Source organism: Mus musculus, chromosome 18 (genome assembly GCF_000001635.26).
Source record: "Mus musculus strain C57BL/6J chromosome 18, GRCm38.p6 C57BL/6J".
In the NCBI taxonomy this organism is placed as follows: Eukaryota; Metazoa; Chordata; class Mammalia; order Rodentia; family Muridae; genus Mus; species Mus musculus.
This window is the reverse complement of record NC_000084.6, coordinates 15,365,016-15,382,884: the sequence shown is the minus strand read 5'-3', so window position 1 is coordinate 15,382,884 and position 17,869 is coordinate 15,365,016. Positions and strand designations below refer to the sequence as shown.

Genomic DNA, 17,869 nt, shown 5'->3' with positions numbered 1-17,869 from the left:
CGTTGTGTCCCATAAGTACAAATGTATTATGGCTTCATTTTCATAGAACTCTAAAATGTCTCTAATTTCTTTCTTTATTTCTTCCTTGACCAAGTTATTTTTGAGCAGAGTGCTGTTCAGCTTCTATGTTTATGTGGGCTTTCTGTTTTATTTTGTTTTTATTTTTTTTGTTATTGAAGACCATTCTTAGTACATGATGCTCTGATAGGATGCATGGGATTATTTCTCTCTTCTGGTATCTGTTGAGGCCTGTTTTGTGACTGATTTTATGGTCAATTTTGGAGAAGGTACCATGAGTTGCTGAGGAGGAATATTCTTTTGCTTTAGGGTGAAATGTTCTATAGGTATCTGTTAAATCCATTTGGTTCATAACTTCTATTAGGTTTGCTGTGTCTCTGTTTAGTTTCTGCTTCCATGATCTGTCCATTGATGAGATTGGGGTGTTGATGTCTCCCACTATTATTTTTTTCCATATTTTTATTGGGTCTTTATTTCAATTACATTTCCAATGCTATCCCAAAAGTCCCCCACACGCTCCCCCACCCACTCCCCTACCCACCCACTCCCAATTCTTGGCCCTGGCGTTCCCCTGTACTGAGGCATATAAAGTTTGCACAACCAATGGGCCTCTCTTTCCACTGATGGCCGACTAGGCCATCTTCTGATTCATATGTAGCAAGAGACACGAGCTCAAAGGGGGCTATTGGTTAGTTCATATTGTTGTTCCACCTATAGGATTGTAGATCCCTTCAGCTCCTTGAGTACTTTCACTAGCTCCTCCATTGGGGGCCCTATGATCCATCCAATAGCTTACTGTGAGCATCCACTTCAGTGTTTGCCAGGCCCCAGCATAGTCTCACAAAAGACAGCCATATCTGGGTCCTTTTAGCAAAATCTTGCTAGTGTATGCAATGGTGTCAGCGTTCGGAAGCTGATTATGGGATGGATCCCCGGATATGGCAGTTTCTAGATGGTCCATCTTTTCATCTCAGCTCCAAACTATGTATCTATAACTCCTTCCATGGGTGTTTTGTTCCCAATTCTAAAAAGGGGCAAAGTGTGCACACTTTGGTCTTCGTTCTTCTTGAGTTTCATGCGTTTAGCAAATTGTATCTTATATCTTGGGTATTCTAAATTTCTGGGCTAACATCCACTTATCAGTGAGTACATATTGTGCAAGTTCTTTTGTGATTGGTTTACCTCACTCAGGATGATGCCCTCCAGGTCCATCCATTTGGCTAGGAATATCATAAATTCATTCTTTTTAATAGCTGAGAAGTACTCCATTGTGTAAATGTACCACATTTTTTGTATCCATTCCTCTGTTGAGGGGCATCTAGGTTCTTTCCAGCTTCTGGCTATTATAAATAAGGCTGCTATGAACATAGTGGAGCATGTGTCCTTCTTACCAGGTGGAACATCTTCTGGATATATGCCCAGGAGAGGTATTGCAGGATGCTCCAGTAGTACTATGTCCAGTTTTCTGAGGAACTGCCAGACTGATTTCCAGAGTGGTTGTACAAGCTTGCAATCCCACCAACACTGGAGGAGTGTTCCTCTTTCTCCACATCCTCGCCAGCATCTGCTGTCACTTGAATTTTTGATTTTACCCATTCTGACTGGTGTGAGGTGGAATCTCAGGGTTGTTTTTATTTGCATTTCCCTGATGATTAAGGATGTTGAACATTTTTTCAGGTGCTTCTCAGCCATTCGGTATTCCTCAGGTGAGAATTCTTTGTTCAGTTCTGAGCCCAATTTTTTAATGGGGTTATTTGATTTTCTGGAGTCCACTTTCTTGAGTTCTTTATATATATTGGATATTAGTCCCCTATCTGATTTAGAATAGGTAAAGATCCTTTCCCAATCTGTTGGTGGCCTTTTTGTCTTATTGACAGTGTCTTTTGCCTTGCAGAATCTTTGCAATTTTATTAGGTCCAATTTGTCGATTCTCGATCTTACAGCACAAACCATTGCTGTTCTATTCAGGAATTTTTCCCCTGTACCCATATCTTCGATGGTTTTCCCAACTTTCCCCTCAATAAGTTTCAGTGTCTCTGGTTTTACGTGGAATTCCTTGATCCACTTAGATTTGACCTTAGTACAAGGAGATAGGAATGGATCAATTCGCATTCTTCTTCATGATAACTGCCAGTTGTGGCAGCACCATTTGTTGAAGATGCTGTCTTTTTTCCATGGGATGGTTTTTTTGCTCCCTTGTCAAAGATCAAGTGACCATAGGTGTGTGGGTTTATTTCTGGGTCTTCAATTCTATTCCATTGGTCTACTTGTCTGTCACTATACCAGTACCATGCAGTTTTTATCACAATTGCTCTGTAGTACAGCTTTAGGTCAGGCATGGTGATTCCACCAGAGGTTCTTTTATCCTTGAGAAGATTTTTTGCTGTCCTAGGTTTTTTGTTATTCCAGATGAATTTGCAGATTGCTCTTTCTAATTCCTTGAAGAATTGAGTTGGAATTTTGATGAGGATTGCATTGAATCTGTAGATTGCTTTTGCAAGATAACGATTTTTACTATATTGATCCTGCCAATCCATGAGCATGTGAGATCTTTCCATCTTCTGAGATCTTCTTTAATTTCTTTCTTTAGAGACTTCAAGTTCTTATCATACAGATCTTTCACTTCTTTGTTAGAGTCATGCCAAGGTATTTTATATTGTTTGTGACTATTGAGAAGGGTGTTGTTTCCCTAATTTCTTCCTCAGCCTGTTTATCCTTTGTGTACAAGAAGACCATTGACTTGTCTGAGTTAATTTTATATCCAGCTACTTCATTGAAGCTGTTTATCAGGCTTAGGAGTTCTCTGGTGGAATTTTTAGGGTCACTTATATATACTATCATATCATCTGCAAAAAGTGATATTTTTACTTCTTCCTTTCCAATTCGTATCCCCTAGATCTCCTTTTGTTGTTTAATTGCTCTGGCTAGGACTTCAAGTACAATGTTGAATAGGTAGGGAGAAAGTAGGCAGTCTTGTCTAGTCCCTGATTTTAGTGTGATTGCTTCCAGCTTCTCACCATTTACTTTGATGTTGGTTACTGGTTTGCTGTAGATTGCTTTTATCATGTTTAGGTATGGGCCTTGAATTCCTAATCTTTTCAAGACTTTTTATCATGAATGGGTGTTGGATTTTGTCAAATGCTTTCTCCGCATCTAACGAGATGGTCATGTGGTTTTTGTCTTTGAGTTGTTTATATACTGGATTACGTTGATGTATTTCCGTATATTGAACCATCCCTGCATCCCTGGGATGAAACCTACTTGGTCAGGATGGATGATTGTTTTGATGTGTTCTTGGATTCGGTTAGCGAGAACTTTATTGAAGATTTTTGCATCGATATTCATAAGGGAAATTGGTCTGAAGTTCTCTATCTTTGTTGGGCCTTTTTGTGGTTTAGGTATCAGAGTAACTGTGGCTTCATAGAATGAGTTGGGTAGAGTACCTTCTGTTTCTATTTTGTGGAATAGTTTGTGAAGAACTGGGATTAGATCTTCTTTGAAGGTCTGATAGAACTCTGCACTAAACCCATCTGGTCCTGGGCTTTTTTTGGTTGGGAGACTATTAATGACTGCTTCTATTTCTTTAGGGGATATAGGACTGTTTATACCTTTAACCTGATCTTGATTTAACTTTGGTACCTGGTATCTGTCTAGAAACTTGTCCATTTCATCCAGGTTCTCCAGTTTTGTTGAGTATAGCCTTTTGTATAAGGATCTGATGATGTTTTGGATTTTTTCAGGCTCTGTTGTTATGTCTCCGTTTTCATTTCTGATTTTGTTAATTAGAATGCTTTCCCTGTGCCCTCTAGTGAGTCTGGCTAAGAGTTTGTCTGTGTTGTTGATTTTCTCAAAGAACCAGCTCCTCCTTTGGTTGATTCTTTGAATAGTTCTTCTTGTTTCCACTTGGTTGATTTCAGCCTGGAGTTTGATTATTTCCTGCCTTCTACTCCTCTTGTGTGAATTTGCTTCCTTTTGTTCTAGAGCTTTTAGGTGTATTGTCAAGCTGCTAATGTGTGCTCTCTCTAGTTTTTTTGTTTGTTTGTTTGTTTTGTTTTTTGTTTTTTTGTTTTTTTTTTTTTTTTGGAAGCACTCAGGGCTATGAGTTTTCCTCTTAGAAATGCTTTCATTGTGTCCCATAAGTTTGGGTATGTTGTGGCTTCATTTTCATTAAACTCCAAAAAGTCCTTAATTTCTTTCTTTATTCCTTCCTTGACCAAGGTATCATTGAGGAGAGTGTTGTTCAGTTTCCACGTGAATGTTGGCTTTATATTATTTATTTTGTTATTGAAGATCATCAGCCTTAGTCCATGGTGATCTAATAGGATGCATGGGACAATTTCAGTATTTTTGTATCTGTTGAGGCTTGTTTTGTGTCCAATTATGTGGTCAATTTTGGAGAAGGTACCATAAGGTGCTGAGAAGAAGGTATATCCTTTTGTTTTAGGATAAAATGTTCTGTAGATATCTGTTAGATCCATTTGTTTCATAACCTCTGTTAGTTTCACTGTGTCCCTGTTTAGTTTATGTTTCCATGATCTGTCCATTGGTGAAAGTGGTGTGTTGAAGTCCCCCACTATTATTGTGTGAGATGCAATGTGTGCTTTGAGCTTTACTAAAGTTTCTTTAATGAATATGGCTGCCCTTGTATTTAGAGCATAGATATTCAGAATTGAGAGTTCCTCTTGGAAGATTTTACCTTTGATGAGTATGAAGTGCCCCTCCTTGTCTTTTTTGATGACCTTGGGTTGAAAGTCGATTTTATTAGATATTAGAATGGCTACTCCAGCTTGTTTCTTCAGACCATTTGCTTGGAAAGTTGTTTTCCACCCTTTCATTCTGAGGTAGTGTCTATCTTTTTCCCTGAGATGGGTTTTTTGTAAGCAGAAAAATGTTGGGTCCTGTTTGTCTAGCCAGTCTATTAGTCTATGTCTTTTTATTGGGGAGTTCAGTCCATTGATATTAAGAGATATTAAGGAAAAGTAATTGTTGCTTCCTGTTATTTTTGTTGTTAAAGTTGGCATTCTGTTCTTGTGGCTGTCTTATTTTAGGTTTGTTGAGGGATTACCTTCTTGCTTTTTCTAGGCCTTGGTTTCCATCCCTGTATTGGTTTTTTTTTTCTGTTATTATCCTTTGAAGGGCTGGATTCATGGAAAGATAATGTGTGAATTTGGTTCTGTCGTGGAATACTTTTGTTTCTCCATCTAAGGTAATTGAAAGTTTGGCTGGGTATAGTATCCTGGGTTGGCATTTGTGTTCTCTTAGTGTCTGTATAACATCTGTCCAAGCTCTTCTTGCTTTTATAGTCTCTGGTGAAAATCTGGTATAATTCTGATAGGCTTGCCTTTATATGTTACTTGACCCTTTTCCCTTACTGCTTTTAATATTCTATCTTTATTTAGTGCATTTGTTGTTCTGATTATTATGTGTCGGGAGGAATTTCTTTTCTGGTCCAGTCTATTTGGAGTTCTGTAGGCTTCTTGTATGTTCATGGGCATCTCTTTCTTTAGGTTTGGATAGTTTTCTTCTATAATTTTGTTGAAGATATTTGCTGGCCCTTTAAGCTGAAAATCTTCATTCCCATCTACTCCTATTATCTGTAGGTTTGGTCTTCTCATGGTGTCCTGGATTTCCTGGATGTTTTGACTTAGGAAAATTTTGCATTTTGCATTTTCTTTGATTATTGTGCCAATGTTCTCTATGGAATCTTCTGCACCTGAGATTCTCTCTTCCATCTTTTGTATTCTGTTGCTGATGTTCGCATCTATGTTTCCAGATTTCTTTCCTTGGGTTTCTATCTCCAGTGTTGCCTCACTTTGGGTTTTCTTTCTTGTGTCTACTTCCCTTTTTAGGTCTAGTATGGTTTTGTTCAATTCCATCACCTGTTTTGTTGTGTTTTCCTGTTTTTCTTTAAGGTCTTATAACTCTTTAGCAATGTTCTCCTGTATTTCTTTAAGTGAGTTATTAAAGTCCTTCTTGATGTCCTCTACCATCATCATGAGATATGCTTTTAAATCCAGGTCTAGCTTTTTGGGTGTGTTGGGGTACCCAGGACTGGCTGAGGTGGGAGTTCTGGGTTCTGGTGATGGTGAGTGGTCTTGATTTCTCTTAGTAAGATTCTTACGTCTGCCTTTCGCCATCTGGTAATCTCTGGAGTTAGTTGTTATAGTTGTCTGAGGTTAGAGCTTGTTCCTCCTGTGATTCTGTTAGCCTCTATCTGCAGACCTGGGAGACCAGCTCTCTCCTGAGTTTCAGTGGTCAAAGTATTCTCTGCAGGCGAGCTCTCCTCTTGCAGGGAAGGTGCACAGATATCTGGCGTTCTGACTTGCCTCCTGGCAGAAGATGAAGGCCTGAAACAGGGCCTGTCCCAGAAGCTGTGTAGCTTCTGTAGTCGACACTCTCACCAACACTGACTAGTCTCTGAGGGATATGAGAAGCAAGATGGCTCCCCCAGGTGCTCCAGCAAAGTCCTCCCTGGAAGGGTGGACACCTCTCCTCTGGCAGGGAAGGTGTTCAGATGTCTGAGGCCCCGAAACGGGGTCTGTCTCAGAAGCTATGTCACTTCTGCCTGTCCCAGAAGCTGTTAGTTTCTGTAGTCCAAACTCTCACCTGTGCAGACTAGTCTCAGAGGGATCCAGAAACCAAGATGGCTCCCCCAGGTGCGCCAGCAAAGCCCTCCTGGGCAGGTGGAAAATTGTTTTCTAGCCTTCTACTCTGAGGTATTTTGTCTTTGTCACTGAGATGTTTTTCTGGTATGTAGTAAAATGCTGGGTCCTATTTATGTATCCAGTCTATATCTTTTAATTAGGGAATTGAGTCCACTGATGTTAAGAGATATTAAAGAAAAGTGAGTGTTGCTTCCTGTCATTTTTGTTGTTAGCAATGGAATTAAGTTTGTGTGGCTATCTTCTTTTGGTTTTTATTGAAAGAAGATTGCTTTCTTGCTTTTTCTAGGGTGTATTTTCCCTCCTTTGGTTGGCATTTTCCATCTATTATCCTTTGTAGCGGTGGATTTGTGGAAAGATATTGTGTAAATTTCATCTTGTCAAGGAATATCTTGGTTTCTCAATTTTTGGTAATTGAGAGTTTTGCTGGGTATAGTAGCCTAGACTGGCATTTTTGTTCTCTTGGAGTCTGTATGACATCTGCTCAGTATCTTCTGGCTTTATAGTCTTTGGTGAGATATATGGTAAAATTCTGATAGGTCTGCCTTTATGGATGTTTTTGACATTTTTCCTTTACTGCTTTTAATATTCTTTTTTTGTTTAGTGCATTTGGTGTTTTGATTATTACGTGTCAGGAGGAATTTCTTTTCTGGTCCAGTCTATTTGGAGTTCTGTAGGCTTCTTGTATGTTCATGGGCATCTCTCTCTTAAGGTTAGGGAGTTTTCTTCTATAATTTAGTTGAAGATATTTACTGGTCCTTTACATTGGGAATCTTCACTCCCTTCTATACCTATTATCCTTAGGTTTGGTCTTCTCATTGTGTCCTGGATTTCCTGAGTGTTTGTGTTTTAGAACTTTTTGCATATTTTAGGTTCTTTTACTGCTGTGTCAGTGTTTTCTATGGTATCTTCTGCCCCTGAGATTCTCTTTTCTATGGCTTATATTCTGTTGGTGATGCTTGCATCTATGACTCTTGATCTCTTTCCTAGGGTTCCTATCTCCAGAGTTGTCTCCCTTTGTGATTTCTTTATTGTTTCTACTTCCATTTTTAGATCCTGGATGATTTTTTTCAATTCTTTCACCTATTTGTTTGCGTTTTCCTGTAATTCTTTAAGGAATTTTTGTGTTTCCTCTTTAAGGTTTTCTACCTGTTTACTTGTGTTCTCCAGTATTTCTTTAAAGGGTTTATTTATGTCCTTCTTAAAAATCCTTTATCAGAATCATGAGGTGTGATTTTAAATCCAAATATTGTTTTTTCAGTGTGTTGGGGTATCCAGGACTTGCTGTGGTGGAAGAACTCGGTTCTGATGATGCCAAGTAGCCTTAGTTTCTGTTGCTTAGTTTCTTGCACTTGCCTCTCACCATCTAGTTACCTCTGGTGTTAGTTGTTCTGTTTCTCACTGGAGCTTGTCCCTCCAAGGGCCTGTGAGCCTTTGTTCTTAGGTGTGTCAGCACTCCTGGGGAGACCAGCTCTCTCCTGAGCAGGATTTGGGTACAGAGGGCTGTTGGACATCCTTAGCTCTGGGGCATAGTAGGAGACCTGAATGATCCTGCACCCAGCTCTTCTGCTGTTCCATTGCCCTTGGCACTCCTAGCAGGTCCCTCTTTGGAAAATTATTGGAGCAAAAGTGGTGGTCTCACCTGTAGGCTTAGGAGTGAGAGCACTCCTGGGAGACCAGCTCTCTCCAGGCAGAGTTTGGGTATGGAGGGTTGTGGGACAGCGTTAGTTCTGTGGTGAAGATGGAGACTGGAAGGATCCTCAAGAAAGGTATTTGGAAATAAGCAACATTCTGGAAAATGTTAGCATCTTAGTCAGGGTTTTATTGCTATGAAGAGACACCATGACTATGGAAACTCTTATAAGGTACAACATTTAATTGAGGCTACCTTAAACTTTCAGAGGTTAAGTCCATTATCATCATGGCAGGAAGAATGGTAGCATACAGGCAGACATGATGCTGGAAATGGAGCTAAGATTTCAGCAAGAAAAGGCTGTGTATCACACTGGGCAGAACTTGAGCATAGGACCGCTCAAAGCCCAACCCCACAAAGGCACACCTACTCCAACAAGGCCACCTCTCCATGGGACTAGTATTCAAACACATTAGTTTATGGCAACTATACCTATTCAAACCACCACAGTTAGTGATAATTTTGAATAAGTCAAATTGTATCATTGCCACAGTGGCAATTCCAGACCACTGAAAGATCCTGTCTCAAACCAAAGTAGAAGATGCCTGAGGAGTGGCCTCAAGATTGTCCTTTGAACAATGCATGCACACACACACAGAGACAACACACACACCCTGCCCTTTCAAAATGTTCCCCTACTAAGTCAATATCATAAGTTTTGTTGTTCTGTGTTGCAATTAATGCCTCAGAGAGAACCGGCCTGTGTAACATCTGAGGCAGACTGGAGACCTAACTTTAATTGTCAAAACCTCATGTTAAAAGGGAAGAGCTTCCCAAAGGACAAAAAAAGGATCTTCCTTCTACATCCTGATGCTCAACAAGCAATGTTGGGTAAAAGCAAGACTTGCTCATTTCTCTGAGGAAATTCTAAAAATATATGTATATATACAGATATAAATTTTAGAAATTTTATCTAAAATTCATAAAATAAATATATATAAAGGGATGGGAAGATGATTCTGTGGTTAGGAGCACTAATATTTTATAGAACACCAGAGTTCACTTCCCAGCATCATTGTGCCTCACAACCATCTGTAACCCTAGCTCCAGGGAATTTGATGCTCTCTTCTGGCCTCACAGAGCTCTGCACTCGTGCATAAGCCCACACAGATAAACATATACTGACATCATTAAAAATAAAATAAAATATTTGTCAACTAGTAATGAAGCTAGAGCAGGGATGTAAATATCAGCCTATGCTTCTTGAAAGCTACTCCAGAATTTCAATATCACACCTTATCTTGGAGGACTTGATCTATAGCCAGATGTTCCCAGAGAGCTGGTAACATGGAAAGAGTCAAAGTGGGGAAGGGGAGGACTGAGATTTCCCCAGTTCTCTCTGAGGTCTGCAACAAGAAAGAGTTGAGAAATACTAATGGAGATTATTCAGCCCTGTGGTGTTGGTGCATTGTGGTTAAACCATTCATATTCTTTGAACTCTAATAAATCCTCATCAAACAATGATGACATTTTCATCTCATCAAAGTTTAATCACAAGAGTATTGTAATTCTGATTTTCTTCACCTCAGTTCAAAATGAAAAGTAATTGTCAGATGTTATTTTAATGCCCACCCTTGCACTCATTCTTACATCTCTCCTTGTGTTTTTATTATGGCCCATTTCGTTGTCTTGGAAGCATGTCTTATTTTCTATTATTCAAGCAATCTTAGAACTCTGTCCACTACTTACCAATAGTACATATAAAACTCATTTTAAAATGAATTTCAGATACATTAACATGAACAAACTTTTTTTCTTAAAACACAGAGAAGCATGAAAGTTTAGCTCATTACTATATTGCATTATTTTACATGGAAGACGTTCTAATTGCTTGAACTCTTTTTTTTTCCATTTTTTATTAGGTATTTAGCTCATTTACATTTCCAATGCTATACCAAAAGTCCCCCATATCCACCCACCCCCACTCCCCTGCCCACCCACTCCCCCTTTTTGGCCCTGGTGTTCCCCTGTACTGGGGCATATAAAGTTTGCAAGTCCAATGGGCCTCTCTTTCCAGTGATGGCCGACTAGGCCATCTTTTGATATATATGCAGCTAGAGTCAAGAGCTCCGGGGTACTGGTTAGTTCATAATGTTGTTCCACCTATAGGGTTGCAGATCCATTTAGCTCCTTGGCTACTTTCTCTAGCTCCTCCATTGGGAGCCCTATGATCCATCCATTAGCTGACTGTGAGCATCCACTTCTGTGTTTGCTAGGCCCCAGCATAGTCTCACAAGAGACAGCTACATCTGGGTCCTTTCGATAAAATCTTGCTAGTGTATGCAATGGTGTCAGCGTTTAGATGCTGATTATGTGGTGGATCCCTGGATATGGCAGTCTCTACATGGTCCATCCTTTCATCTCAGCTCCAAACTTTGTCTCTGTAACTCCTTCCATGGGTGTTTTGTTCCCAAATCTAAGGAGGGGCATAGAGTCCACACTTCAGTCTTCATTCTTCTTGAGTTTCATGTGTTTAGCAAATTGTATCTTATATATTGGGTATCCTAGGTTTTGGGCTAATATCCACTTATCAGTGAGTACATATTGTGTGAGATCCTTTGTGAATGTGTTACCTCACTCAGGATGATGCCCTCCAGGTCCATCCATTTGGCTAGGAATTTCATAAATTCATTCTTTTTAATAGCTGAGTAGTACTCCATTGTGTAGATGTACCACATTTTCTGTATCCATTCCTCTGTTGAGGGGCATCTAGGTTCTTTCCAGCTTCTGGCTATTATAAATAAGGCTGCAATGAACATAGTGGAGCATGTGTCCTTCTTACCAGTTGGGGCATCTTCTGGATATATGCCCAGGAGAGGTATTGCTGGATCCTCCGGTAGTACTATGTCCAATTTTCTGAGGAACCGCCAGACTGATTTCCAGAGTGGTTGTACAAGCCTGCACTCCCACCAACAATGGAGGAGTGTTCCTCTTTCTCCACATCCACGCCAGCATCTGCTGTCACCTGAATTTTTGATCTTAGCCATTCTGACTGGTGTGAGGTGAAATCTCAAGGTTGTTTTGATTTGCATTTCCCTGATGATTAAGGATGTTGAACATTTTTTCAGGTGCTTCTCTGCCATTCGGTATTCCTCAGGTGAGAATTCTTTGTTCAGTTCTGAGCCCCATTTTTTAATGGGGTTATTTGATTTTCTGAAGTCCACCTTCTTGAGTTCTTTATATATGTTGGATATTAGTCCCCTATCTGATTTAGGATAGGTAAAGATCCTTTCCCAATCTGTTGGTGGTCTTTTTGTCTTATTGACGGTGTCTTTTGCCTTGCAGAAACTTTGGAGTTTCATTAGGTCCCATTTGTCAATTCTCGATCTTACAGCACAAGCCATTGCTGTTCTGTTCAGGAATTTTTCCCCTGTGCCCATTTCTTCAAGGCTTTTCCCCACTTTCTCCTCTATAAGTTTCAGTGTCTCTGGTTTTATGTGAAGTTCCTTGATCCACTTAGATTTGACCTTAGTACAAGGAGATAAGTATGGATCGATTCGAATTCTTCTACACGATAACAACCAGTTGTGCCAGCACCAATTGTTGAAAATGCTGTCTTTCTTCCACTGGATGGTTTTAGCTCCCTTGTCGAAGATCAAGTGACCATAGGTGTGTGGGTTCATTTCTGGGTCTTCAATTCTATTCCATTGGTCTACTTGTCTGTCTCTAAACCAGTACCATGCAGTTTTTATCACAATTGCTCTGTAGTAAAGCTTTAGGTCTGGCATGGTGATTCCGCCAGAAGTTCTTTTATCCTTGAGAAGACTTTTTGCTATCCTAGGTTTTTTGTTATTCCAGACAAATTTGCAAATTGCTCCTTCCAATTCCTTGAAGAATTGAGTTGGAATTTTGATGGGGATTGCATTGAATCTGTAGATTGCTTTTGGCAAGATAGCCATTTTTACAATGTTGATCCTGCCAATCCATGAGCATGGGAGATCTTTCTATCTTCTGAGATCTTCCTTAATTTCTTTCTTCAGAGATTTGAAGTTTTTATCATACAGATCTTTCACTTCCTTAGTTAGAGTCACGCCAAGATATTTTATATTATTTGTGACTATTGAGAAGGGTGTTGTTTCCCTAATTTTTTTCTCAGCCTGTTTATTCTTTGTATAGAGAAAGGCCATTGACTTGTTTGAGTTTATTTTATATCCAGCTACTTCACCGAAGCTGTTTATCAGGTTTAGGAGTTCTCTGGTGGAATTTTTAGGGTCACTTATATATACTATCATATCATCTGCAAAAAGTGATATTTTGACTTCCTCTTTTCCAATTTGTATCCCCTTGATCTCCTTTTGTTGTCGAATTGCTCTGGCTAATACTTCAAGTACTATGTTGAAAAGGTAGGGAGAAAGTGGGCAGCCTTGTCTAGTCCCTGATTTTAGTGGAATTGCTTCCAGCTTCTCTCCATTTACTTTGATGTTGGCTACTGGTTTGCTGTAGATTGCGTTTATCATGTTTAGGTATGGGCCTTGAATTCCTGATCTTTCCAAAACTTTTATCATGAATGGGTGTTGGATCTTGTCAAATGCTTTTTCTGCATCTAACGAGATGATCATGTGGTTTTTCTCTTTGAGTTTGTTTATATAATGGATTACATTGATGGATTTTCGTATATTAAACCATCCCTGCATCCCTGGAATAAAACCTACTTGGTCAGGATGGATGATTGCTTTAATGTGTTCTTGGATTCGGTTAGGGAGAATTTTATTGAGGATTTTTGCATCGATATTCATAAGAGAAATTGGTCTGAAGTTCTCTATCTTTGTTGGGTCTTTCTGTGGTTTAGGTATCAGAGTAATAGTGGCTTCATAAAATGAGTTGGGTAGAGTACCTTCTACTTCTATTTTGTGAAATAGTTTGTGCAGAACTGGAATTAGATCTTCTTTGAAGGTCTGATAGAACTCTGCACTAAACCCATCTGGTCCTGGGCTTTTTTTGGTTGGGAGACTATTAATAACTGCTTCTATTTCTTTAGGTGATATGGGACTGTTTAGATGATCAACTTGATCCTGATTCAACTTTGGTACCTGGTATCTGTCCAGAAATTTGTCCATTTCATCCAGGTTTTCCAGTTTTGTTGAATATAGCCTTTTGTAGAAGGATCTGATGGTGTTTTGGATTTCTTCAGGATCTGTTGTTATGTCTCCCTTTTCATTTCTGATTTTGTTAATTAGGATTTTGTCCCTGTGCCCTTTAGTGAGTCTAGCTAAGGGTTTATCTATCTTGTTGATTTTCTCAAAGAACCAACTCCTCATTTGGTTAATTCTTTGAATAGTTCTTCTTGTTTCCACTTGGTTGATTTCACCCCTGAGTTTGATTATTTCCTGCCGTCTACTCCTCTTGGGTGAATTTGCTTCCTTTTTTTCTAGGGCTTTTAGATGTGTTGTCAAGCTGCTAGTATGTGCTCTCTCCCGTTTCTTCTTGGAGGCACTCAGAGCTATGAGTTTCCCTCTTAGAAATGCTTTCATTGTGTCCCATAGGTTTGGGTACGTTGTGGCTTCATTTTCATTAAACTCTAAAAAGTCTTTAATTTCTTTCTTTATTCCTTCCTTGACCAAGGTATCATGGAGAAGAGTGTTATTCAGTTTCCACGTGAATGTTGACTTTCCATTATTTATGTTGTTATTGAAGATCAGTCTTAGGCCATGGTTGTCTGATAGGATACATGGGACAATTTCAATATTTTTGTATCTATTGAGGCCTGTTTTGTGACCAATTATATGGTCAATTTTGGAGAAGGTCCCGTGAGGTGCTGAGAAGAAGGTATATCCTTTTGTTTTAGGATAAAATGTTCTGTAGATATCTGTCAGGTCCATTTGTTTCATAACTTCTGTTAGTTTCACTGTGTCCCTGTTTAGTTTCTGTTTCCACGATCTGTCCTTTGAAGAAAGTGGTGTGTTGAAGTCTCCCACTATTATTGTGTGAGGTGCAATGTATGCTTTGAGCTTTACTAAAGTGTTTCTAATGAATGTGGCTGCCCTTGCATTTGGTGCGTAGATATTCATAATTGAGAGTTCCTCTTGGAGGATTTTACCTTTGATGAGTATGAAGTGTCCCTCCTTGTCTTTTTTTATAACTTTGGGTTGGAAGTCGATTTTATCCGATATTAAAATGGCTACTCCAGCTTGTTTCTTCAGTCCATTTGCTTGGAAAATTGTTTTCCAGCCTTTCACTCTGAGGTAGTGTCTGTCTTTTTCCCTGAGATGGGTTTCCTGTAAGCAGCAGAATTTTGGGTCCTGTTTGTGTAGCCAGTCTGTTAGTCTATGTCTTTTTATTGGGGAATTGAGTCCATTGATATTAAGAGATATTAAGGAAAAGTAATTGTTGCTTCCTTTTATTTTTGTTGTTAGAGTTGGCATTCTGTTCTTGTGGCTGTCTTCTTTTTGGTTTGTTGAATGATTACTTTCTTGGTTGTTCTAGGGCGTGATTTCCGTCCTTGTATTGCTTCTTTTCTGTTATTATCCTTTGAAGGGCTGGATTCGTGGAAAGATATTGTGTGAATTTGTTTTTGTCGTGGAATACTTTGGTTTCTCCATCTATGGTAATTGAGAGTTTGGCCGGGTATAGTAGCCTGGGCTGGCATTTGTGTTCTCTTAGTGTCTGTATAACATCTGTCCAGGCTCTTCTGGCTTTCATAGTCTCTGGAGAAAAGTCTGGTGTAATTCTGATAGGCCTTCCTTTATATGTTACTTGATCTTTCTCCCTTACTGCTTTTAATATTCTATCTTTATTTAGTGCATTTGTTGTTCTGATTATTATGTGTCGGGAGGAATTTCTTTTCTGGTCCAGTCTATTTGGAGTTCTGTAGGCTTCTTGTATGATCATGGGCATCTCTTTTTTTATGTTTGGGAAGTTTTCTTCTATTATTTTGTTGAAGATATTAGCTGGCCCTTTAAGTTGAAAATCTTCATTCTCATCAATTCCTATTATCCGTAGGTTTGGTCTTCTCATTGTGTCCTGGATTACCTGGATGTTTTGAGTTAGGATCCTTTTGCATTTTGTATTTTCTTTGACTGTTGTGTCGATGTTCTCTATGGAATCTTCTGCACCTGAGATTCTCTCTTCCATTTCTTGTATTCTGTTGCTGATGCTCGCATCTATGGTTCCAGATCTCTTTCCTAGGGTTTCTATCTCCAGCGTTGCCTCGCTTTGGGTTTTCTTTATTGTGTCTACTTCCCCTTTTAGTTCTAGTATGGTTTTGTTCATTTCCATCACCTGTTTGGATGTGTTTTCCTGTTTTTCTTTAATGATTTCTACCTGTTTGGCTGTGTTTTCCTGCTTTTCTTTAAGGGCCTGTAACTCTTTAGCAGTGCTCTCCTGTAATTCTTTAAGTGACTTATGAAAGTCCTTCTTGATGTCCTCTATCATCATCATGAGAAATGTTTTTAAATCTGGGTCTAGATTTTCGGTTGTGATGGGGTGCCCAGGACTAGGTGGGGTTGGAGTGCTGCGTTCTGATGATGGTGAGTGGTCTTGATTTCTGTTAGTAGGATTCTTACGTTTGCCTTTCGCCATCTGGTAGTCTCTGAAGCTAGCTGTTTTAGTTGTCACTGTTAAGAGCTTGTTCTTCAGGTGACTCTGTTAGCCTCTATAAGCAGACCTGGAGGGTAGCACTCTCCTTAGTTTCAGTGGGCAGAGTATTCTCTGCAGGCAAGCTCTCTTCTTGCAGGGCAGGTACCCAGATATCTGGTGTTCGAACCAGACTCCTGGCAGAAGTTGTGTTCCACTCACTAGAGGTCTTAGGATCCCGTGTGGAATCCTGTGTGGGCCCTTGCGGGTGTCAGGCGTCTCTGCTGGCAAGGTAGCCCGGGGCTCTAGTCGAGCGGAAGGGACTTGTGCCCCAGATCAGGCCCGGGTAGCCTGCTTCCCTATGTACCGCAGTCTCAGGTTCCGCGCGATTGGATTGGGGCAGGCGCTGTGTTCCACTCACCAGAGGTCTTAGGATCCCGTGGGGAGTCCCGTGTGGGCCCTTGCGGGTGTTGGGCAAGACTCTGCTGGCAAGGTAGCCCGGGGCTCGAGTCTTGCTTGAACTCTTGATTGCTTCAAAGAAAGTGTAACCAGCCTCGGAATGATGTCCTTACCACTTACAAAAGCAGAAAGGGAACTATACCTCTTTCTTTCATTGCATTGAAACTTGGAAAATAGTTTCTCCTAAGGGACAGGGGTGGGGTTTACCCCAGTGAACTATCCTTTCTTGATATGAGTGCATCCGTGAGTGTGTGCAGGAGTGTGTCAGTGCATCTGTAGGTCTATGCACGGTGTGTCCATGTGTGTCTCTGATTCTGTTTGTGTCTGTATACAGGCCAGAAGTAAAAATTATTGTTCTGCAGGCATTGCCCATGTTGGTTTTTGAAACAATTTTTCACTGGCCTAAAACTTGCTCATTCGTGTCCAGTGGCTGGTCAGTGAGCCCAGGGTTCCGTTGCCCTGTCTTCCCCTGTGTTGGCATCACGAGTGCATGTCACCATTCAGAATGTTTTTTACCTGGGTTCTGAGCATCAAACTTAGGTCCTCACACTTGCATGATAAGTATTTTATCAATTGAGTTATTGCCCTAGCCCCTGCATAAGTGAGTCCTAATCACAGCATCTAAAGATATACAGAAAACTAACAACAAAGTCCAAGAAGCGTATAGGATTTGTGATAATCTAATACATGTTGTGTGTTTGTGTTTTCTGTTTCTTTACATGAGTGATAGGGGAAAGATGATCAATTTAAAGAAATCTAAGGGGTCTGAGTTAAATGTTTTTACTGGAGTGGGGCATAGGGAATATTATGGGGCAGAAGGTGCAAGCAAAGGAAAGGCCTCAGGCTTCACAGAGAAGTAATATGAGATGTCAAAAAGGCAATGGGGGTTTGGGGCCACACTGAACAACCTCATTTCTGCAGATCTATGCTACCTGAGTACTTAGATACAAAATCTCAGATTTTTCAGACAAACTTGATGTTGTATGTGACGTCTCCAACTCTTACCTGTTCAATAATCTGCCAAATGAAAGGTCTCTTAAATCCCTATTGCTTCCACTCATGCTTTCTCTGCTTGGCTCAAGCCAACAAATAGAAAATTGTACACACATGCACACACACACACACACACACACACACAGAGAGAGAGAGAGAGAGAGAGAGAGAGAGAGAGAGAGAGAGAGAGAGAGAGAGATATGAGAGTGACTTTGCCTTTGCCTTCGCCTTTGCATTCCAGGAAATAACTAGCAATCTTTTGAGATTATCACAACCAGGAATGAGATCCTTGAATCTAGTGTGGGTAGATGTCATGGATGCTTCTAAACATCCTACAATGAATGGGACACTGTTCCACTGCTCACCAATAATGATGTATCTCAGGATGTCAGTAGTGCTGAGGTTAAGGGCCCATACAACCGGTTGACCCCCATCAGTTTTTGTTTCCCTCCAATCCTTCTCCACACTACAGCCAGACTCTTCTAAAAGTATAAATACAGTCCAGATGCAATAGCTCACATCTGTAGCACAG

The 17,869-nt window shown here is 40.1% G+C and overlaps 1 long non-coding RNA gene across 1 annotated transcript in view; it reads right to left on the bottom strand.

The window, feature by feature from the left end:
- A830021F12Rik overlaps positions 1-17,869 on the bottom strand; it is a 53,190-nt gene that overhangs the window by 20,868 nt on the left and 14,453 nt on the right. The gene's annotated exons all lie outside the window — the stretch shown is intronic.